The sequence below is a fragment of the Corvus moneduloides genome, chromosome 7 (assembly GCF_009650955.1).
Source record: "Corvus moneduloides isolate bCorMon1 chromosome 7, bCorMon1.pri, whole genome shotgun sequence".
Taxonomy (NCBI): domain Eukaryota; kingdom Metazoa; phylum Chordata; class Aves; order Passeriformes; family Corvidae; genus Corvus; species Corvus moneduloides.
Window position 1 is genome coordinate 36,029,949 of NC_045482.1, and position 24,617 is coordinate 36,054,565.

The 24,617-nt window shown below is 40.3% G+C and overlaps 1 protein-coding gene across 10 annotated transcripts in view; it reads right to left on the reverse strand.

The window, feature by feature from the left end:
• The window catches only part of GTDC1 (glycosyltransferase like domain containing 1), a 172,626-nt gene extending 150,738 nt beyond the window's left edge, over positions 1 to 21,888 (reverse strand). For 6 of the 10 annotated variants that reach the window (XM_032114027.1, XM_032114031.1, XM_032114030.1 and 3 more), the window contains exons 1-2: positions 21,796 to 21,888; positions 12,311 to 12,428 (exon numbers count right to left, since the gene is read on the reverse strand). The gene's annotated coding sequence lies outside the window, so the exon portion shown is untranslated. The other 4 variants (XM_032114025.1, XM_032114026.1, XM_032114028.1 and 1 more) reach the window with 4 other exon arrangements.
• Positions 21,889 to 24,617: the final 2,729 nt, after the last annotated feature.

Consider the following 24,617-nt stretch of genomic DNA (forward strand, 5'->3'; position numbering starts at 1 on the left):
AGTCCCTATGATGTGATGTCCAGATATGTTTATATAACTTTTTTTATTTAATAGTTAATTTCAGAAATCACTCCTTTACCATCTTTAGCAAAGTGGGTGTGAACTTTCTACTCCAAACAAAAAATGATATGGGAAAGGAGAAACAATATGAAAAAAGCAAAATGACATTAAAAAGGCACAAAAATGACATTAAAGCAGTACAAGTTTATGCTTAATGATGTCTAAAGAGCAAGCTGACTTTGAGGCACACTGAAAATGACCATTTCACCCTGTAGCTGGTTGTGTTGGAGCCAGGGGAGCAACTGCATTAGACACAAAGATCAGAAGATTGTGATGTTTATGCACCTACAAGTTGACATCTGCCCACTTCTCAATCACAAGTCCCACTACATGTTTCTACTTATTTCTCAAAATTACAAGGCTTAATACGCTTTTACTTCAATTTTCACGGAAGAACTTGACATTCGCAACAGCAGCAGATCTGTGAGAGTTTCCAGTCCAAGCTTCCAAAGAGATAAAGCAGATATAGGATGAGAACATATTTTTCAAAACAGATACAAACTGGCCAAGTCTGAGGTCTTTTACTCTTGGAAACTATGGGAACAAGTTAAAATAGCTCCTCAATCACTTGCAATTATCTTCAAAAGTTTCTGGAAGTCAAAAAAGCTCATAAAACAATGAAGTGCCAGCAGAGAGCTTGAACTCCAAGAAAGATTAGCAATTAAGTTATAAATTAGTTTTTCTTTTTTTTTTTTACTATCTTTTTTAATGTATGATTAAGTCAGGAACGATTCAAAAAAGTTTCATCCTACCTGAAAACAAGGGATGAATAATTCTAAGGATCTCTTCCAAATAAATTTTTATATTTATTATTATTGGAACCACAGTACAAAATGGAAAAAAATGGATGAAAAGATGCTTCCACATCAGTGAAGCAGCACAGAGATCCCAGACTGCTTTTTCCATGCTGAACATCAATGAAGAATAAAAAAAATTCAGAAGTAACTCTGAGTAGAATCCAGGTAACAGTCCCAATTCCCTACACAGGCTCTTGTGCAAAGAGGCATTGCTCAGCCTTGTGTTTTTAAAACATATGGATTTTAAGAAGTTATCTGGGAAGTAGTCAAATAGAATTTTTCTTTAATAGCGACATACACACTGTGGCTCTTCAGTTCAGCCAACTGGCAGAAACATTAAACCCCCAAACTTCTATCATTTTTACAACATGTAGAAGTTATTTTTTTATGTTTCATGCCTTTAAGAAGTACAACTAAACAGAGCACTACTATAATTTTCTAATTATATTTTCGCAAGTTTTTAATGTCATAATTTAAATTATGAACTCTTTATTTCAAGATGATTAATTAGAATATGTTCCATTTGGGGAACAAGAGTTCAATATCCCACCATCAATTAAACAAAACGCACTCCTTTAGCTTAAGATTTAAAACCAAAATGCAGCCAAAAAAGTTTCTTCCTTGTATCTGTCAGATCACAACAGCATCCAATACAGCAGGATAAGGTTGCCAGAAAAGCCTAGCACATTCAAAACCATATTATTTAGTGCAGTGGCTTAGCGCTGAAGCTGCACCAGAAATGACACCGAGCGTAGGACAGTAAGCCTTTTTGCCAATGAATTTTCTTGTAAAGTCAACAATTATAATTTATTCTGATCCTTTGTGTCATCATATTAGTAGTTATTTTTCTGCAATCCCAGAGCAGCAACAAATAATGCCATAGAAGAGGACTGATATAATTACAGGCTGAAAAAGATAGGCCAGCACCCTTACACTCAAAACTACCCTCTGTGGCTCCTTCATACCCCATATGTTGCTAATAAAACTGTTTGAATCATACCTAGGAGACAGTTTTACTGATATTGTATCAGGTCCCTGGGTTCTTTGTATGAGATACGATGTCACCAGCACTATAACTATGCAAATTCTGTGATACAGGATCCCACTGGACACAATATTACATACGTAATTCGCAGTATGAAACTGGGCATTAACAATAATTCTACTGTTATATAAATGAAACCACTATGTTTATTGAAAAGCTCGCCACACTACAACAAAATCAAATTTAAAAAGCAATAAAGAGCAACTGATGTGCTCATAGCAAAGATGGCAACATTGGTATTTTTCCCCAAACAATGTAAATTTTGCTTTGTGTCCACATGACAGTGCTTTACAGAAACTTTTAGCAGTGACACTAAGCAAATGCAACCCCATCAACAATAATAATGACTTGAAATAGGAACCTACAGAACCCCACTTTAAGAAACAACCACATGATGTTCAGCAAGAATCACTGTATTCACTTACAAATGGGATTCTCAGTTTCTGCTACTAATCATGAAATAAATGAAAAAGACTAAGAACTGCAGCAGTAAGAAACCAACAGCTTGGGGATATCAACACACGTCGTGCTGAAGCACCTCAGAAGAATCATCCTGTGGTCAGAAAACACCTGTGCTCCAACCCTGCATCAGATCTCTGCGTGACCTCAGGCAAACAAGGCTTCATCCCAGCTGGCATCAAGTGAAATAAGGTCCCTCATCTTTTTACCTGCTTAACTCTGAGGCCGCTGCTTTACACACACCACATACACCTGAAAAAAGGCAGGTCAGAGATCTTCAGAGCAGTGTTGGAATAGACAGGTGCAATGAGAAAACCTGACAGCACAGGCAGCTGGGTGCACATTCCTCTTAGCCATGTTTCCAGTGATCTCTTCCCTCCACTATTAATTTATTGGTTTGCTGCAGGTGGGGAATGCTAGAGCTTGTAAGGAGTCTATTTTTGAAAGAAATCAGAAAAAAGGTAACAAGCTGGCATGATAAAGTGAGTTTGGTAAAGAGCCAGACTGAGGAGGTAAAAGGATGCTATTTTGCCAAGGTGCCATGGGAATTATTAAATCAGATAATTTTGTAAGATAAATTGTATAGTAAATTTGTATTGTAAATTGTCTAATACATACAGGGAAAACCACAGCTCAGTATTCCCTGGTATTGTTTTTAATGGCTTCAACTACAGCTAGAAAACAAATGACACACAGCACAAGTAGCTAAGGAGTCTCACTCTGAGGTGCTCCAACTCTAAGTAACTAATGGAAGAAAAACAGAGTTGTAACCAGGCACTTCGTAAGAAAGATGAAGAACTGATTTATTCCTGTCACTTGTGTGCTTCCACTACAGTGGCAGTTTAAGCAGTAACTTCTAAAGTTTTCCACCACTCTCTGTGCAATACAAGAGCCATAACAGTTTTATCCTGTTTTAAAATCAAATAAATAGCAGCTTAGGTGACATCTGACAAGGCAGAAAGCTCACACTTCTTCCCATGAACATTCTGCCCTCTGGTATTGCTGCTACATTTTACCATCATGCAGTTCAGAGAGAATTATATACCTATTTCCAAAGTTTGAAAAAACAACCCCCTCCTTCCCAAATACGGCCCAAAGCTGTTATGAAGCAACTTATTTTTAGAAAAAGCACTTATGCAGATACTTAATTTTAATTAATAGTCTCACTGACTTCAACATTTGCACAGCAAGACAACTCCACGCTTCAATTAAAGCCTGCACAGAAATGCTGTGCTGATTCATGGCCAAAAGCATGACAGGAACATCATTATATAAAATGCTCATAAAATTTAAAGAAAAAAAATGTAACAGGAACCTCACCTTTAAACAGAACATTAAACACTCTCTAAACCTCACAGCTTGAGCAGAACTTGCAGGCTGCTGAATATGTGAATGCTAGGGGTAAGATGCATTCAATGAAATTATTTCAGAGCGGGCAAAAGAATTTTGGGGACAGATCTTAAGTGGAGACTCCAGCAGGCCCAGGTCTCCATCCCTGGTATCTGCCATCTGCCATGGCTGGGTTTCCAGGACTGGAGCATTCTTTACCAGGAAAGTGGAGGCAGCTGCACCTTTACTTCTGATTTTTTTCCATTGTTCACACAGCACATAAATGTATTTCTATCAATAACCAATATTTCTATCAATATCAAATAATTATACCCAGGCCAGTTCAATCAGATTATTCTGGGCATCTTCAGCAGACATTCACTTCCAGTGAAGAGTCACTCTGAGCTGCAATTTTGCTTTTTATAATATACCTATAATAAATCTAACTTTGAAATAATATGATACCTAAGAAACACAAAGCTTTATTTTCACTGTCTATGTAATATCATAAATTAAGCTTTACTTTTTAGGCAGAATCCATAAAGAGAATTGGCAACAATTTTTTGTTACAATACTCTGGTCCTGTTTATAATCAAAACTGTGGCACCTGATGGCCTGTGACTCAGAATTTTAGAATTGTAAAAAAAAACCCAGAAGAACAGAACAGGTAACAGAACTCAAGTAATAAACAGATAGAAAAAAGCAGGTAAAAAATGAACACCTGAGCGTTTTCCTACGGGAGTAATTTCTTCCCAGGATATCCACTTGTCTCCAGCTCAGCACTAGCCTTGCCAGCCTGCCCACACATGAGCTAAAATAAAGCCCAGCCAGACCTGCCTTGGCTCTGCAGAGCACCAGCTTGTGCATTTCCCCAACCGTTTCACACCTAATTTACAGAGTACATTTATCCATCCCCATATCGCTGAGATCTAACCTGGAGAGTGACTAGAATCAGAATCACTTAATTGATTAACACTTAAGTGAGATGCAGAAAGCAAACAGAACACACTGGAAGACTTTCTGAAAATGCATTATTTTTATTCTGACTCCATTAAGGAGCCCAGCACTTTTGATGGATTAATGAAAGAACTATCAAGAAATAATACAGAGGAGGAATGCTGAGAACATGCCAACACGATGAAGTGCAGACACCTTTCTAGTAGTAATGAGTCAAGCCAGGATGTTCAGAGAACTACAGGGACATGTGAACTTGCCCACTTGATCAGTCACAGAGTTCATTTGATTTTTATGAAACAGCATTTTGGTAATTCCTCTCTGGATCACAGACTCTAGTACTCATCAATTTACAACACAGTCATTATTCCCACAAAACTCACAACACATTTTTTCACACAGAAAAGTCTACTAAACATTCAGAACTGAAAACATTCACCTTCAAATTAGTACCAAAAAAGCAGTCAATGAGCATATGTATACAAGTAAGGATTATTTCCACAAACCTTGTGAAGCAAGACACAACGTTTCATTTAAAGCAGGAACTGAAGACAAGCCCAGGAAGAGTAGGAGTAAATAAGTTTCTAAACAAACAACTTACAGAGATGCTTTTTAACAGGACCAGACAAAACATTCCTTACAGTTGCACTTACAAGCCAAAGCTGACCTCAGGCACCACACTGGGTATGGATGAGAACCTACGTGGATACTGACCTTAATAATACTACAGGAGCAAATTTTGCATAGGGGAGACTTGCTGTTGAACAAATGTTTTCCAATGTATTAGGCACAGAGAAGCTTTTTTTCTGCATCAAGAACCACACGTCACATTCCTTAAACTATTTCTTTTCTTGACCAAATACACTGTGGACAACCCAGAGAGGATGCCCCTCGGTGTTCCTCTTTGAGGTTCCCACCTGCAGTTTCCACTAACAATGAAAATACATGAATTTTTCCCCCCCCTCAAAAATCAGTCAAGTGCAAAAAAAAATATTCTAAGTGTTTAGAGACCATCAACACTAAGGTCTGATGGAGTTTTTTACTGATGTTAAATCAAGTGCCACAGAGCCCACACTAATGCAAAAACAGGGAGAGCTGAGGATGACAAGCAGCAGGAATGGCTGTGTAAGATGCATGAGAATCCTGGAACCAAACTAGTGACTGGTCTAATTTAACACAAAAGGAAATAAACACTAATTCCACACTTACCAGGCCTTCCTAGATCTACTTATGCATAAAGGAGATGAGATATATTTAACTGTGTATACCAACATCAATCACAGGTGAGGAACTTCACTTGTGACCCTGAAACATCTGCAGCTCCTCTCACAACAGGGATAACATTAAGGCCGTAATTCCAAGCAGAATCACTGTCCAGCCAGACACAGAATGATGCAGGACTGTTCACTTGCATCACACCACAGTCCAGACATTTTCTCCACTTACTCCTGGACCTTTTCACCCACTCAGGAGTGAACAGACAAGGGGAAGGGAGCCGGCCCACAAAAATAATAATGGTCCACATCTCAAAACCCAAACTGTAAATCATCTCCCTGATCATAATGAAATGAACCAAAAGTTTAATAAGACTGGACACATTTTTCTTTGTCCTCTATAGATTAAAGAACAATTAAGAGGCTGGAAGCTGAAAAGTGACTTAAGCTAAAGTTACACAATTGTGTAACAAATTCATTCGGCCACAGGAAAGCATTTACATATTTAACACTGGCTATTTTAAATAGATTTATATTGGCCTAAAAATAGCATCTTGAATAGATTATTATTGCAGTAAAACACTTGCTTTATACCTGAGTAACAAGATCAGCAAAAGTAAAAACCCCCCACACACCCCATGCAGAATGTGCAGGCTCTTAATCATTTCTCTCTCTCTGCCTCAAACTCCAAGTTACAGAGCTTTAGACCACCATATTCAATTAAATAAAATTCAGACTATAATTTTCTAATATTTTCTTTACAGTTAAATACAACACTGGCCAATGCTTACCAGGTTACAATGCTAAGCAATTCAAGTAATAATCACAATGATAAGTGTGCAATTGAATGCCCATTTGCCTTGATTTATATGAACCGTCATATATAAGCCTCATGCACCCATTTTAAGTCACTGGGAAAGATCATATTTTTCCTGATCTGAATCAGTGCTCAGTCTGAACTTAGGCACTTCATTTTGGGTTTTTTTGCATTAACCAGAATCAGTCTTCGCACATAGTGGAAGATGCCTGGGGCTGCACAGCCCTCTGCAATCTCAGCAACTGGCCCTATCATTCCCTGTGATAGTTATGCTGAAAAAAATAAGATCAACCAAATTTCCAACTGCCCTTCCAACTGTGGGAGAAGCAGATCAGCCTGTTCTTTACTTCTGAAGAAAAGGTCCCAAAAAGGCTAGCCTTTCATATGAAATACAGATCATTAACACTGGATACACAACTATTTTGATGCTCACTTTTTGTCTGTATAACTGGGATTTGGTTGTACCTATTTCAGGACGTTCTGTACTTTATATCTATGGTCTTTAAGGTCCCTTCCAAACCATTCTACAATATACATATATGTGTACATATGCACACACGCTATTAGCTTCTTTTCAAAACTAATGTATAATGGAGGGGCTGCTTACTGAATCAGAAGGCACCCATCCAATGTTAAGTCACTTCTCTTATTCTCAAACTACTGTCCTGATGACAAACTATAATTTATCAAACAAGTTTCCTTGTAGTTTGCCCTGACTGCAGAAATCACTAAACCACACAGTAGGGACTGGGAAAAGTAGGTGCAGAGTGTGCCAGTTGGCTCCCTGGGAAGTGTTACTTAGTTTCACCACAAGCCACAGTTACTCTGTCCCAAGGAAAGAAAAATCCCTTCAAGGCTGTTGACTGTCTTCTGGAATATAAAGTCTAGACCCAAAACTCATATTGTATCATCTAAATTTATGCAGCAAAACCGTGTTAATCAAGGGTGGGGTCTGACCTAGCAACAGCCTACTACATTTCCCTTACTTCAAATATACCTTACATACAGAAAAGGACTGATGTTGTATCAGTCTTTACAAACAGCAACACTGGCAAATAAAAAAGTACATTATTTGGGGAGTCAAAACCCATTTAAGTAAAATTTGTGGCTCAAAAACAGCTCAATCTTTTTTACATTTTGAGACCACTTTAAGAATATAATTGCTTTCTTTGAATATGACATAATACCTGCCAACTCTCCAAAAAGGGGAGAATAAAAGGAGTTTCAGGAAAAAGATTTGGGGTTAGAAGACACCAGTATCAGAGTAATGAGACAGTTACCTGATGAAAGCAGAGATGGTGGAAAATATGATCAAGTCTTATAGAAGTCTGTGTAGAAAAGTGGTTAACAGGGGGAAAGGAGGTTGGGATTGAAGCCTTAAACCTAGCAAACTGAAAATATAAAAATTTTGATCCCCTGAATTTTTATGCAATTTAATGCTTGGAAAACAGAGACACAGCTTCAGCCAGGAGGCCAAGAACTACTTAAGGGCTGAAACACCATAAAACACTTAGGTCAGACTGGCTTTCATGCCATACCACAGAGTACAACAGAAGAGTCTCAGCAGAAGTAAGTCCTCCTCCTTTGTAAACCCACCACCATATCAAAATAACATCATTAACATTTGAGGTTCAACCTCTCCCACACCCATGTCTTGGATGACCTGCTTGGAAGAGCACTATTCCCTAAATCTTCAAACAAGTCTGGGCTAAGGAGGTATGCACATCCAAAACAGAGATTTAAAATATAGCAACTAAATTGCCCCTAAAAACATCCCCATGTACTATTCCTTGCCTGGAAACAAAGCTCAATAACAGAAATTATGATTTTTATTGACAACACAATTTTGGGTACTAGAGAGGCTGAATGAAATCACATCATTTGCTTTTGTGCAAACTCTCATATTATGTGAGTTAGATGCAAACACAGTTACGGGAACAACTGACTTCTCATTCCTAAGCGTGTCCACATTCCAATTAGAATAAAATCATAGAATTCCCAAGTATCTGGAAAGACAACTACATTAAATGATGAGAATTCCAAAGTCAAACACCCACTTTGAGAAGTACTTTAGCCTGATTTGCGCTCACCTGATCTACACTCACCTTTTTCAGAGACTAACTGCAGAAACAGCACCCAAACAATTATATTTTTGACATAAATGATAATTTCTTAGGCTCATTCTTTTCTATTCCATTCCATATTCTTCCAAATAAAAACTGCCCCAAAATACTTTGCATGAAAAACTAAATGTTCCCAGTGACAACTCTGATCACATCATTCTTTGCACATGAAAACTGAAAGATACAACAACAGCGAGAACCACTAGTTATTCTTATAACTTCAAGACTAAACCCTAAATATAGTAGGTTTTCAAATTCTCTTTCCTAAAATTCAAGTAATATGTTCATCGCTTTAACCAAAAGCCAGCAAAGTACAACTTGTATTGTGCTGCAGGCCATAAAGGGAATGTTCTTTATTTGAGTCATGGTTGGATGAAGATGAAAAGTAGTTTTAGAAAATTTACAACAGTTTTGACACTACTGTGTGTTTCTCGTTACAAGTTATCCCTCTCTATTTATCAGACTGACTCCAGACCTTTCACTACCTCCAAAAAGACAATTTTTATCGATTCTTCATGTCCTTAGAGCTAACCATAGGAAACTGCATAGAATACAGGGAAAAACCCTAGTTGAGAAAGAACATGGATAAGAGAAGGACCACAAGTGGCTGCTTCACCAAGGCAAGAGAAGCTACAGTTTAAAAGCAACATTTAGTAATTAATTTACCTTTAGCACAGCACTCAAGTGACACTGTGTTCCCATTTATCTATCCTCAGTAACCAGTCTGCTATATAAAAAAATTTTCCCAAGTAAAGAGAATTTACTTTAAATTATCAGATGCCCTTTCTCCTCTTCTCCACCCTAAACTGACACATCACCAGCACTGTTTCCAGTACTTCACAGCAGAGACCTGTATTCTGCTTGTGAATCCCATGGAAATTTTTATTTCTCTACCCCAAGCAGAGCTTTCCTCAAAATTAAACTGTTCTTGGACTCATTTCTGGAGAGTATTTGGGAGGCTTGGTTTCACAAGAAACAGGTTGTGCTCACCTGCCTGTGGCAGTCTTCGTTCACTTTGTAAACTCAGACACGGGGTTTACAACAGTCTCAGTCATGGAGCAATTTCAATGCTTAATCTTCTAAATTTGACTTTCTGAAAGATGAATTACCAGCCTTCATGTCAGTCTTTACTGACTGCACCAAGATGCAAATACAGGTCTACAACATGACTACATTATTTTATTGCAGGGCAAACACCAGCCTGCAGGAAATATCCCTGATGTGAGACTGTGCAGGTGCCTCGAGGAGCCACCATGACAAGGAATTTTTTAAACAGAACCTGAAAGGGCAAAGAGAGCCTACAACTGATTCTGGAGCTTCCCAGATGATCCCAGGATGTTAAAGCAGAGGTAGAAATGTAGGTAGTCTGTCACCACATGCAACAAAGCCTTGCAGGAGCAAACAGAGCTCTGACCTTCCTGCAAGGTGCCACAGCTCCAACTTACAGGTAAGGCCACATCAGAGACAAGTGACTGCTGCTGTTTTCAAAGACTTGAGACTTAAAGGCTTGGTTAGCCAAAGACTTTCTCTCCTTTTTTTCAGATACTGTTTTCTGTGGGATAACAAAAAAGCTTCCAACTTAGGTGATTCTTCAAAGGACTTCAGGGAACACCTGGAGATCTTGGCAAGATGCTGGACAGTAACACAAAGGCATGAAACACCTACACTGCAATAAGATCAGCTCAGACAAGATGTCCCAACTTGGACATACAATTAAGTGTCCCATTAATTTTCTTGCATATGTGTACAAAGACTTTATGTGCTTACATGAAAACTCAATAAATTAAAGCTAAGATGACATGAGCTACAACAGCACTTTTCTACCTATGAGGAAGAATCAAACCAATGTTCCTGTAATTTCTTTTCCCATGATTTAAAAGAGTTTCTGTACACCTTCTTCGTGAAATAAACTGAGTAATAATTACCTCATCACAACATTTTCCAAACACTTATCACTGTGCACTGCTCACAAAGAAGAATCACTAAAACCTTTCCTCTCAAAGCAAGACAGAAGCAAAGGCTTCATCACTTCTTCACATAACAGAAGTTCTCTGAGCAGTTTACCAAAAAATCAAGATACATTATTTCTCAAAGCAAAATAACGCATTGCACTTGGAAGATGTGCTCTCCATACTGAATAACACCTGTTACATACCTGAAGGGGTTTCTTGAGCAAGCCAAGTCTCCCCAGGTGGTAATTACACTGATCAAATCATCCCCACACATGTTGAAAAAATGGAGAGCAAGAAGTAAAGGTAGTTTTTAATGGATCAACAGCTTCTTCTAAATTCATTCAGCACATGAAAAGAATAAACATGGAAAATTCTGGCAATACATTAAGGCAATTCTTACACCCAAACAATCTGATAATGTAACATTGTGTACCAAGCCAGTTTTTTTCATAAATAATGATCTAAACAGAATACTAGTCAATTCACCAAAAGATATCAAAGATACCCCTTTATTACAAATGATCCAAGTATCCCCCTTGAGGCTATGACTATCAGAAAACATTTAGTTCTCTCCAGCCAATAATTTTTGGATCTGTTTTATTATGAAACTAACACATTTTCAATAACTTTTAGCCTTGCTATACAGAGCAACACAATTTCCCAGAACCCTTTGGAAAAACCTGACACACAAAATGATTCTCAGTCAACTTGTGTATTATTAAGCTGAAAAAAACCCCATATATCGGATCATTTGATCACTGGAGAGAATGGCAAAGTATTGGGAGCTTCAGGACAGATGGACGAACTTCAGGTCACATAAAACACTACCAAGGCTGTATTTGAAGAAAAATGTGAAAGTTTGTGAAAGTGCCCCAGGTGAAAATACTTTGTGTTGCTAAGAAACATCATCCCTGATGATGGATGAATTAAATTGTCTCAGTTAGCAGAGCCAACTCCAGGCATCCCTCGTTTATTAGGGGAATGTTTTCTTGTACTGGTAATTTATTTCAACAGCTACGTACAAATAAAAAGCCCTACCTTAAAATGAAACTGAGAATTTCAGACTTGCATTATTGATGCTAGAAAACAGATTAGTTTACATCTTGAACAGAATTTAATAGCTAACATTTAACAATGTAAACTCTAAAAATGAATATTAATACATCCAGACTATTAAGAACTTACTTTAAGATAATCTGCAGTGAAATATACTGTTCAACTTCCAAAATTACTCTATGTACAAGCTAGTGAAGAACAAAACTCTTCAAATATTTCTAAGCACTGAACATCATCAATATTCAGGTAATCAAATTTTAAACATCACTGAGAGAAAAGCATATTCATTTGTCCTGTATTATGATGACAGCAACATAAAAACTATGCATGAAAGAAATTATGCAAACCACCTGCTTTGGTCATGTGGACATTGTCTTAATGTTTCATCCAATTACTTTTTTAATGTCTTACTTACAGTTTCTCCTGCAGGACAGATTTGTGAACTTAGAGTAGTGTATCTTTGCTTTTCTGAAGTGTTTGCTGCTGAACTCCCACAGATCATACCTGCTTCACCTGCCATGCACTGCATTGAGTGAAGTCCTTTCAAAGGTACAGGGGGAACAAAGGAAGGCCACTGGCTTCTCTCTTCCCACCATCTGCACATCAGGCCAGAGGAGCTCACCTGAAAGGGGAAAGAACAGCAAGCACATCTCACCTGGCACAGCCTTCAGAGCAGGACTCAACAGCAGAGGAGAAGCACAGCGAGCAGAGAGCCCCAATGTAAGAACAGTCCCGAGGTCAGGAGCAGCCCCACAACTGCTGCGCAGAGATGAGGGAAAGGGCAGGGCTTCCTTCATAACCCAGAGAGGAATATGCACAATTTTATGCCACCCAGAAACCAACACAGTTGCTGCACTGAAAACAAACCAAGTGCAAAGACCCATTTTCCAAGAACACAGCTGGCAAAGGGGAGAGTCATTAAAGAAAATGAATTTTCATTTGTCTGATGCCAAGGCTTTGGGGTTTTTCCTCCTATTTGCTAGATTGTGTTCTAATGAAGATTTCAGGTTAGAAGTCCCAAATTTTAGGCCTACAGAGTCCAATTTAAGGAAAAAGGTGGAAAACCCTCTATAAACTGTTCTTTGGATCACATCACAGCTTCCAAGTCAGAAATTACCATGCACAGTTACATGCCAGTAATACACTCAGCTAGTCAATACACAGAGCAGCCAGAGAGGCTCTTCATCCCAAATAACCCCACCACAGAGCAGAGTTACCACCAGAGAGCCTGAGGAGAAGCATTTAACAATGATACCAATTTGGCTGCACTAGAGGAGATGTGTTTCCTGTGGGCCTAATAAGGAGGAGCTTTACAATCTGAGCAGAAGCCTTTCAAAACCTCAGAGGACATGTCTTATCTACACCACTTCTGCTTCTGGAATCCCAGAAATCCTGAAGACAGAAGGCAGATCAGACTGCAGCTTTCCTAGGCACAGATGTTGCAATCACATCTGCCTTAACTGTAAGCCACAGTCCTTGTGACTTCCCAACTCTGTCAGCATCTCTTAGTTGCTTTGGTTCTGGAAACACCAAAAGGCAGAGGCTAAGTGTTTCTGATCACATCAGGTGTAGTAAAACACCAACATACAAGAAACACATCTACAGATTATGTTCCAAGCAAGTATCAATAAAGAAAAGGTTTTTGAAGCAGAGAGCATTTCTTCCCCTCCTCCCTTCTCTACATGTTTCACAAAATAACACTTCAAATCAGACCTGACTGATCAAAGTCTTTTAAGAAAAGTGTTGACCTAGCAGCCATGAAGAATGACCATTCATGGGTCAGACACAGAAGTATAATTAAAGATAACTCAGTTTCTCTGAGGGGTGTGTAAAAGCTATCACTGACCCAGGAGTGCAGATCCACAAAAACATTCTCCAAGCTTTTTTCTTTTAACTCATTAAAAATTCCCTCCCTAAACACCTATAGCTACAAGATGTCAGATCTAATTTGGCCAGTTTCAGGCTTTGCAGTGCAAGACTGGCACAGACAGAAAGAACCAAGACCAGCAATGGCCCCAAAGACAATGAGAGAATCAGAGCACAACCCAGCTGTTCTGTGACTCCAGCTCTAAAGGTTGGGGCTGCAACAAGGAACAGGTTGCAGGACTCTGAATATAATAAGCTTCTTCCTCTTGGCATTTTCAGTGCAGGATTATTTAATGTTTTCATTTATTACTTGGATGATGAACAATACAGTTGCAAAATTTGGTAGTTATCTGGGAAATGCTGCAAGCATTCTGGGAAACAGAGTTAGAATTGAGAAAAGTGGGACTAAGGGATTAACAACAGAACTGAAACTGGAGTTTTAATACTGAACACCTAAATTTAAAAAATCCAATTTATAATAATAATGATAGGAGCATCATATACAAAAGATGGTAAGATTCATTCTGTACATCACTGATACTAAGGTTGTAGACTATGTTCAGGTCTCAATACAGATACAGGAAACAAGAGCTCAGAAGAAAACCTAAGCAATCTGGAAGAGTTACACAGCAAGTAAAAAAAAAAAAGAAAAAAGGTAAGAAAGAGGAGACATACTTCAAAACAGGTTAACAGCAGTTACAAGAATCACGCCCCACTACTGCAATATCCACAGCAGGAAAAAAATTTAAAAAAAAACCAACCCAAGAAGCTTAACAGGTTAGGAAAAAAATTAGAATAGTATTAGAGGAAATATGTTACCTCTAGGGATAGCTAAACAAGGGATTAGGTTATGGAGGGGTTACACAAATCTCCACAGATTGTTTTTAAGACCTAGTAAGAAGAACATGTCAGGAATGGCCTGTACATCTCTCTCTGGCTTGACACTGAACTACATGCTCACACATACAGTACAGGGCCTCAGCACAGAGCAATGACCTCCAGAGATCCCTGTTTTCTTTCCTAAACTTAAAGGCTGCACGAGTTTAGGCTCCTGCCAGGCAACTCAGCAGGTGACCTGACTGCTCCTTAGAGCTCCAAGCAGGCTTTTGATATCTCTCTTTTCTAAATAGCACAGGCAGGCTGTGATTGACAATTTTCTCTCACATGAAGCATGCTACCTTAAATGTGGAATACTCGGAATGATCTGCCAGGGAAATAAAGTCAAGGTACAGAGAAGGCAACAGCAACTGATCCCAGGAATCCAGTTCTGGGAAGGAAATCACAACTGCCAAATCGGGCAAGGATGCACATCCCATTAGCACCTAGAAATACAGACAGTTATATTTTCTCTGCTAGCACCTCCAATAAACAAGCCTTAATAAAAAGAAGTATTTAACAAAGTACTTAGAGAAATAAGGAGGGAAGGTTTGACGTTCCTAAGCTTATTTTCACAGCAGTATGAAAGGAAATGAGGTAGAGTCAGAGCTAATTCTCCTTATATAATTTCACATGGAATGATTAGTTCTGCCCCAACAGTAACAGCTTTCCAGAGGGTCCTACTTGTCGCCAAGATTGCATACAGATGCTCTAAGTGTAGCTTGCCTATTCTCCACTGACAACCAACTTAAAAGGCCAATATAATATTCATTTTACTATAGAATGAAACTCACAGCATGAATAGTAAAATAATGTCAGAGCTACCATGAAACTGCAGTTGCATGTTGGGGGCTGTGACTTTTAAAAGTTTAATCACAAAATGGATTCACAGAGAAGAACTGCAAGAGCAGCCTTGTGCTTCAGCAACATCCCGTGGTCACTAAGGTTGTCCAAAAGCTGTGGCTGGACAAGGAGAGGGCAAAGGCACAGAGGAGCATTCGTGTCACATGCCCTGCTGAATATTTTCCTTTAGAAGGCAGGTTTCAATCATTACTGTGTTAATGCCCCCCCTCTCTTAAGCCTGATTAGGACAGACATTCCACATGCTGAAGGTGGTGGAATTCCTAAGTCACCTGGGTCACTTCTGGGTGAAATACCAATTACTGGTAATTTATCGCAACAAGGCCTACAAAAAGAAAGCCCTAAAAGACACCTCTCAGCCCAATGGTGAACATATCACACGGATAATCCTAAAACTCTTCGCAAAAAAAAACTTGTAATAGGTATTAGTACTCTTATAAAGCACTGCAGTGCTTTGTATTTAATCCTTGAATAGACACTGGTAGAAAAGCCATACTCAATTCAAAAATTTCTACCACAAATTCCAGCTCAGCTACTTCTCCTGGTTTTTAGAGGATATATACATTTCAAATATACATAATAGTAAATTTAACTATCGATGAAAAATTTAAATCACATGCCAAAACAGCATGCAAAATAATAGCATATGAACTTTAAATGTGTGTGTTTTGCAGTTTTTAGCACAACCATTTGTTTTACAAAAGACCTACAGATTAAATACAAAGTACACTATTAGTTTTAGGCACAAGAACAGCCATTTTTTATGCCTTGCCAGAAATAATGACTAATTAGGCCAGCACCACCCTGCAGTCATTTCCATAAATCTTGCCTTTACATTTAAATCACACAACAAGAAGAAAACTGACTTAACAACAACAAGAGCATATTCCTCATTAAAGTTTTCTTAAAGCAAGATCAGGACAAGAAATTATTCTGTAAAGTCAACAAGCTGATGTTATTGTTTATTTGGAGAACTTCAACTCAGACCAAACAGAAGTTTTACTCCAAAATTTGCTGTATTAAACTGCAATCCTGCACTCAGACAGGGAAAACTTTCAACTGGGAAATCACAAAACACAGAATTTCACAGGATTTTTATGGATTTCTTATTTTGCAAAATCATCTCACAGCATATTCCTTATGTAAACCTTGAAAAGAACCAGAACATAAAAGATGCAATATGTTCAACTACTTGTTGAATTTTTGTTTTCTGGCATATTTGTATGCAAAGTAAATATTAAAGGAGAAAGACACATAGGAAATATGATTCAGATGAAATGAGGGGCTGTACTTAAATTAAGATTTTTGTTTTAAAATTATGGGAATTATGGTGCTTCTGAAAAATCACTTGTTTAATTATATATACTGCGCAAGATACTTATAAAAACACCTTATTTTCACAATGCAACAGGGATTTTATTTCTATTTTATTTACAAAGGTGTCACCTGGTAAATAACACCAATAAAACAGAGTCAAGATTTATACAGGCACATACTCCACAATAAAGTTATTAACACACAACTCTGAGGTTAGCTTTTTTTCCTTCCCCAAAACTGATTGGAAAGAACAGGAAAAAGGGGATATTTTTCTAAGAGGTGGTCTGGAAATGGAGCTAAGTCACACCACCACTGCTCTGGCTAATCATCCATTCTGAGTTTTAAGCACTCCCAAACATTTCCTTTTGCATGTATGCACAGAGGTTTATGATATTCTGGAAGTTCTTCCATACAATGGCTTTACAACAGGTCTGTTTCTAATATGTACATTTTATTAGGCTTTAGGAGGATTAACCAAAATTCTTAGTTCTTGAGGAAAATAAGGCCTGGCAACAGCAAAGTCCTCAGCCTTCATTCCAACATGCTTGACCACTGAATCCTGCCAGGGTGAGTCATGCCCAACATGGGACATGGATTCCATCCCAAGAAGGAATAAAACACTGAATCATATTAAATCTGCATCCAATTACTTAGGCGTGAACTCGAAGGGTGTGTTTTTATCTCAATGACAGCTTCTAAAAATGACTGTGAAAGAAATCTTGCACTCTGGATGGTGTTTTATCCATCAAGACCATGACCACCACACATTTTCTGTTGCCAGAGGCATGGCCAAAGTGACCTTCTTAAGAACCACGGTTGCACCTCCAAGAAGAAAACATTCCCATGGCATTTAGGGCAATTTCATACTTGTAATATTGAGTAACAGTAACACAGACAACCTGCCGCACAAGCAGGCACTGACTGCCCAAAAATAATTTTGGAACAAAACTGGAAAACAGCACGTGAAGCCACACTGGTCACACTGTTGTAGAGCCACAATACATACAGATGTTTTCAGATGCAAAACTAACTAAATTCCCCCTTTTTTTGAGCACCCTAACATTAATTTTTTCACAATTCAGCAAATTACATATGTAATAAATTTTGCACATTTGATTATATGCAATATGTAATACACACACAGATATTTAAATCAAAGTTGCTTATACAAGATTGACTTACTTCAGGATTTATGTATCACAACTGCTTGTGTTCTATGTTTTGACCCTAAAAAAATAATCATTGGGGGGGGAACCAAACCACACTTTGTGCCTGGCCTTGCCTGTTTTCCTCCAACTTCTGCATTTCATCATTAATGTCACATACTTCACTGTTAATTTTAGACATTCCTCCCGTTCTCATTTGGACATCAAAGAGCTACTCGTACCCAAAATACCAGCAATCTGAAATCCTGGCTTCCCTACTTATTGTCATTTATAACTTGAAAAGATCTTTGATTTCTTGCCTACAGGAAATATTGCTGATCAAAAATAAAACATATATATGCTCCCATGAATTCCTATAGATGGGGTCCAGGATTTACAATAATAGACTGAAGACATGGTTTTCAGATTTACATTTCCTACTCTGCCTGGCGCTTCACACGTTTATTTTTACTTTCACATCTGACATGCAGCAATATGGCCAGCTAAGGTGTACGTTTAAGACATCCTTTGATATAAATCCATGGAGAAGTGAAATTCACACCAGGTTCTGTGTCCTTGCAGCACTCAGGCCCCGCTTCCCCACCGACAACTGCTCCGCTTACGGATGGCTGGGGGCAGCCCAAGGCTGGCTCTCCACAGCCCCTCGTTAACAATTCTGCCACCAAAGACTAAAGTGATCTTCCTGCTTTACAAACTCGGGAGAGAACATTTCTCACATACAAATGGCAAAGAAAACCAACATGGTAGCCAGCTTTTTTTCCTTTCTGAAATGCATGCTGCATGAGTTCCTAACAGGCTTGAGTATATATTTAGAGTTTACCCTTCACTTTTGCAATTTTTTAAAATTAAACATAATAGTGAGTTATACAAGCAATTCCAAACAATGAGAGACTCACTCTGTTCAAGTCAGCAAATCATTTGCTTTGCTTTTGTTACTACTCCCACTACACAACAGCTCCTGTCTCAAGCAGTAGAACAGTCAACACTAAGATGTAGTTATTTATACCAGCATTACAGAATAGAATCATTCAACAGTTCGGGTTGGAAGAAAACTTAAAGATCATCTCATTCCAACTCCCTGTCATGGGCAGGGACACCTTCCACTAGACCAGGTTGCTCCAAGCCCTATCCAGCCTGGCCTCGAACATTTACCACTACTATAACTAAGAATAACACACATGCCACTAAAAATCAAACCTTAAAATATATTTTCAGTGTGTTTCCCTACAACGGAACACAGTTCTGTTCGTGCAGGAATGTATGTGTTACATATACCAACCCAATTTTTATAGAAACAGCAGTTACCACATTCATTTAACCAGGTAACATATCAAGTCTATGGACAAGACTTCCTCATTGCAACCGGAAGAGATAATTCAAGACAATATTCCAGATCAAATATTTGCTCAACAGCTGTAGGAGAGACGCTTTACCACCATGGCTCTCCCAACCTGGACTTCATGGGGTTGTTTTGGACAAACATATTCTGATCTTGTGAAGCCAAACAATGAGATGCATATATACTTCACTTCTCTTCTGTAAGTTAGATCCCAGCTTACAGACAGTAAGGAATTTAAATACAGCAGATGGCTCTAGAACTCCTGGCCTTCTCTATGTCAGGAAGTGCTTGGCATTATTACAGCTTCCAACAGCCATTCAGGTTTTGCACAAGCAGCTGATTCCAAGAGCCCCAAGTGAAGGAAAGTACACTAAAAAAGTGCTGCTTTGATGATAAAAATCATCAATTTAAACACTTTCACCAGTGCAGGACATTGGTCAGAGACCACAAACCTTCACTGCTCTGATCAAAATAGAAAGGAACAAAGTCAATTCTGGAAATTGGGACAGAGGCCTAAAATGCTCAAGGCATGTGGCTCTGAGCTGTGGGCTCAAAGCACTTTGCAGTCACAGGGCATAGAAAACATTTATAAAAAGCTAAACCAGGAACTTTTTGTTTTCATATTCTCAAATTTTATTGAGCAAAATGTTTGAGGATAGTTTATTGCTTTTACCGGCCACTCCAAAGTGGGCCTCCAGCCAGCTAGGTCTTTAAAATATGTCTATATCTCTGGTTTTAAAACAATGTTAAGGAAGTTGTATAACTTTTACACTGGCATCTGAGTGACTTAGCAGCAAAAGCGACAGGTTTCAGCTGTAACACAGGCACTTTGCAAGCTACAAGGCACCACTTTTCCAACAGCACCTGTTGCACTTGGTATCGATCCTAATGCAGGCAAGGGATCCGTAAGGGTTAATTAACAGGTGTGTAACTCAGGGCAAATCCCAGGAGACTGAAATTCAGGTGTACCAGAAATCAAACTGTGCATTTTATCAGCTGAGGGAGGAAGTTAGTGCTCCGTTTGTAAAGTACCCACACCCTGAGCTGAGCAGTGTGCTCTCCCTAGGTTCCTATCATTAAACGGGGAAACTGACCAGAAAGTTTGCAAACAAGTCAATTACAAAGCATACTTGTATATTGCTACATTTGCAAACACCAAGGTGTTTATACTATGTTGAGAATAACCTTCACTTTCTTATATACATACAAACCCCAAATAAAAGCACTGATTTAAAATCCAACATGCCCTTAATTGATTTGTGCAACCTGGATTCACAGCATTTGAACTGACTATAATACACCTGGACTTTCAAGAAGGGGAAAAAAGGATGAGGCAGGAATACACTCTACATTAGGCCTTGAAAGCCTCAATTAAAATTCAAAATTGTACTTTGTATAGAGGCTCTTTACATAAAAACCCTGTCATGGTTAAGATTTAAGGTTAACCAGGTTAATAGAGTCCAATAAAATAGCTCTATTGAATTATGCTAAGCCATTGTTATAACCCACACTAAAATCTGCTACCTGACTATTGGGCTCAACTCTGAACCATAAATTAAGCTTCAAACTCTTTTCTACACTTCTTTAAAAAAAGAAATCATATGCTTTTGCACCTTTAAAAGGTTTCTCTCCTCCAGTCTGCTACTCCAGTCACCACAGTCATGTGTTAAAAGATTTGTGCAGACCTGCCAAGTCCCATTCATCCCAGACACACTTTCCTAAAGTTGGGATATGTTTACAAAGTAGATTTAAGCAGCTCCTCTGCTGCAAAGTGTTCTGTTCCACGGCATTCTTATCTTAAAATAATAAAACCGGTATCCTAAAATATACACATTTTGTAAAAGTAGTATTTTTTATGGTTTTGTTTTTCTTCTTCTATAAAGCTTGATGGAATGCCAAAACTAAGGGTGCAATTTTTCCAGACTCCTTCACCAGCAGAAGTGCTTATACGTATAAACATTTTAATTTTGATACGTGGAATCAACCCGGGTTCGGATTTCGCCGCTCCCTTTAACTGCTCACAAAAAGCAGCCCCTGCCCTGCACACCTTGTATGTCAAAGCCGAGGGGCAAAAGAAGAGCGTCTGTAAGAAACACCCTCCCCACGAGCACTCCGAACGCGCGGGCCCCGGCGGCGCCGGCGGCGCGGTTCCCCCGCGGGCCCAGGCCCGGCCAGGCCGCGCTCCCCGCCCGGCCCCGGGAAGAGGCCGGAGCCGCCACAGCCGCTGCCCGCGCTCCCGGCCCCGCCGGCAGCCATGTTACAGCGGCGGGAGGCGGCACCGCGGCTCCCCGGGGAGCGGCCCCTGCCCGCCCGCGGCGCTCGGGGCACGGCGGCCGGGTTCCCCCGCCCAGCCGCGGGCCCGGGCTCGGCGCGGCCGCAGGTGCCGGGAGCCGCGGCGGGCGGAGCCGGCTCCTCTGGCTCGCCTCGCCCAGCGCGGCGGAGCTCGCCCGGAGCCCCCTCTCCGCCGCCGGTCCTGCCGCCGAGTGCCCGCCCCGCTGACCCCTTCCCTCCCTCCCGGCTGGCGCGGGCGGCCCCGCTCCTCACCCCACCCCGAGGGCGCTCACCTCCTCCTCACTCCCTCCTGGAGACCGTCGGCACCGACGCGCCGGCGTCCCGGCCCCTCCCTCAGCTCAGCGCCGGCCCCCCCTTCCGCCCCGCCGCCCGGGGACCCTCCCTGCCCGCGGGGACAGCGGGACGGGCCCCGGGGGCTCCGCCAGGGACAGCCCGGCTGCCGCTGCGGGGCACGGGGAGAAGGAACCCCGAGCGAAGTGATGGGGCGGGAACCAGACCGTGCGAAGAAAGCGAAGAGCCCCTTTGCAAGAGTTTTGGGAGTAGGGAGGGGTGGGAAGAATGTATAACAAGGAGTTGTGCACCAGGTGGGCTAAATAAAAGCAATTAGAAAGAAGATGGTTTTCTGTGAGAAGCAGCTGAAAGGAGTGACAGTCAGGGCGGTTGCCAGTTAGATATGATTAGGAGGTGTGTGGTTTTTTCCCTATCTCAAGCCTTTTCAGGTGATGCAGCTCCTGAGAGAGGCTGAGCAGGTGTTATCATAGAATCATTACAATAGATTTGTAAAATGGTTTGTGTTGGGAGGGACCTTAAGGACCACCTCGGTCCAACCCCTGCCACGGCCAGGAACGCCTTCCACTAGACCAGGTTGCTCCAAGCACCATCTAGACCGGCCTTGACCACTTCTAGGGATGGGGCAGACACAACTTCCCTGGGCAACTTGTTCCAGTGCCTCACCACCTTCCCAGTAAAGAATTTTTTCCTAATATCGAATCTAAACCTGCTCTCTTTGAATTTGAACCCATCCCCCCTTATCCTGTCATGACATGGTCTTGTAAGTTATCTTGTCACATTTTTCCTGTAAGTTCCCTTCAGACGCTGGAGGGTCACAACGAAAACTACCTCAAAGCCTTCTCTTTTTCAGGCCGAAGGACTCCGGTTCTCTCAGCCTTATCTTGCTGGAGAGGTGCTCCATCCCTCTGATCAACTCCTTCGTGGCCTCCTTTGAAGGTGTAATTGTTACAGGCAGGTGTATCAACCCTCTTTTTCACCACAGCGAGTAACAAAGCTTCCAGCAAAACTATTTTAGGGGAGAAGTGTTTTGTCACACTGACTCAGTTTAGCGTGGTGTTATCTCTGGTATGTAGACAGAAACTTTTTTTTTTTTTTTTAATAGGAAGTCAAAATGAGTAGCACCTAATGGAGTGACGAAGCAGAATTTCCAAAGAGTACAGCTGTGAGAAGCATCAACACCAGTAACTTGAGGATTATGTATTTTTTTTCCTACTCTGGCTAATCAGTGATTGTGAAAGAGTGACGAGAAGGCTGATTTGCATGAGAAATACCCTTAGGATAATGCAGTGTTTTGTTTCATAAGTTTTTAGGTTCAAAAATCCTAGGAAAGTTGTTTTCCAATAGCTTTCCACTGTCCTGCACCTCTAAATTCCTGACCCTGCCAAGTTATGGAAACGTGAAAACATCACAAAGCACAGTTCTTCATGGGTTTTACCTAGGCAGAAGTGGTAAGACCCGAAAATCTTTTAATATTTATCATGCACATTATAAATAATTTTATAAGGTTGTGTCTTTCAGACAGGGTGACAGATGAGGAGGCCTCCAGTCCAGCTGAATAATTTGCCCCTGGCATGTGCTGGAACACAGACAAGCAGGGTGTTTCATCCCCAATTTATGGATAGAAAAATTGAGGCAAGGAAGTGAAGGCATTTATTTTCCAAGTGTAGAAGTGCTCATTTGTAAGCAGGCAATTTAGGCTTGAACTTTTTTTTCCCTTTTTTTTGAGGAAAAGAACCGTGTATATACAGTTCCCATTGAAACTACACTTGAGGCACCCAAGCAGAAAGACTTTGGTCATACTCTTTTGGGGTCCCGCAGCCCTAATCCCATGTTCTAATTGGCCAGTAATCTGTGGACAGATATTGTAACAGTTCCTTTAGAATATTTTTCTACTTCTCACTCATTTGCATACTAATGGCATAAAAATAGGCACTTCCTGCCAGTAATTAGTTGGAGCCCAGAATTTAAAGAAAGAAAAACACCACAGCATTATGGTAGACGGATGGTACTGAGGAAGCTGCAAAAAAGAGTCACTTCTCTGGTGCTCAGAAAGTGCCTTTAATTTAGAGTTCAAGGCTGGCAACTCTGTTACCTCTGTGTGACAGGGATTAACTGTTTGCTTGGCCTAATAACTTTGCCTCTAATGAGCCCCTCCAACTTTTTTCATGGCAAATCACTCAATCTGCACCCAGGCTTGCTGCTGTAAAATGTTTTTCTTTTTTTGCCTTTTTCCCAGAAGGAATAATGCTAGCAGTGAAGTCTGTGAGTAGAGTTCCTTGTGGACCACCGTGACTCAGACCAGCACAGAGGCTGCTCAGGCGTTCTTCACCTAATGAGGCATTGTGAAACCCGTATCACATGAAGTCATGTGAAGTTCTAGGTTAAAAGAGCCCTTTAGGAGCTGCTTGTAAGTATGGGGTTATTTGACTTCTCACATGTAGGCCATACTGCAAACCGAGTTGGTGATAGCCGGAAATTTTCCTTTTCTGATATAGCAACAGAGGTAACTTTGGGTTTACATATCACAGAATCATGGTAGAGTTTGAGTCGGAAAGGACCTTAAAGATCATCCAGTTCCAAGTAACTTCAGTGAGACGGTGAAAGTTTCTTTTGCCCCTTTCATTCCCCTAACCTCTGGAGATCCTCAGTACATGGAGCTCCTAGAGTGGGTCCAGCGGAGGATACAAACACGATTGAGGGGCTGGAACATCTCTGTTACAAGGAAAGACTGAGGGAGCTGGAGCTGTTCAGCCTGGAGAAGAGATGGCTGAGAGGGGACCTCAACAATGTCTGTCAGTGTCTG